Genomic DNA, 296 nt, shown 5'->3' on the forward strand with positions numbered 1-296 from the left:
TTTGAAGCACAACAAAAGTTTTAGCTCCCTCCAGAGACTTGACAGCATTTAAACAGACATATTGTGCTCACTGAGTTCGTTTGTGTCCAGGACATTGCTTTAATGGACGAGCAGGAGAGGCAGGATTTCATCAGGAAGATCGGCATCTCAGCGAGCAACAGCGACGAAACAGACGATGAGGAAGAAATTGATGATCCTGAGCACCACAAGTACGACTGCAAGAAATGTCAAGTAAGCTTCATTCTGTTTGTTGGTTACAGCTCAGTCCTGTAAATTATGAAAACTGAATGCAATGA

The sequence above is a fragment of the Austrofundulus limnaeus genome, unplaced genomic scaffold (genome assembly GCF_001266775.1).
Source record: "Austrofundulus limnaeus strain Quisiro unplaced genomic scaffold, Austrofundulus_limnaeus-1.0 Scaffold5030, whole genome shotgun sequence".
NCBI lineage: Eukaryota > Metazoa > Chordata > Actinopteri > Cyprinodontiformes > Rivulidae > Austrofundulus > Austrofundulus limnaeus.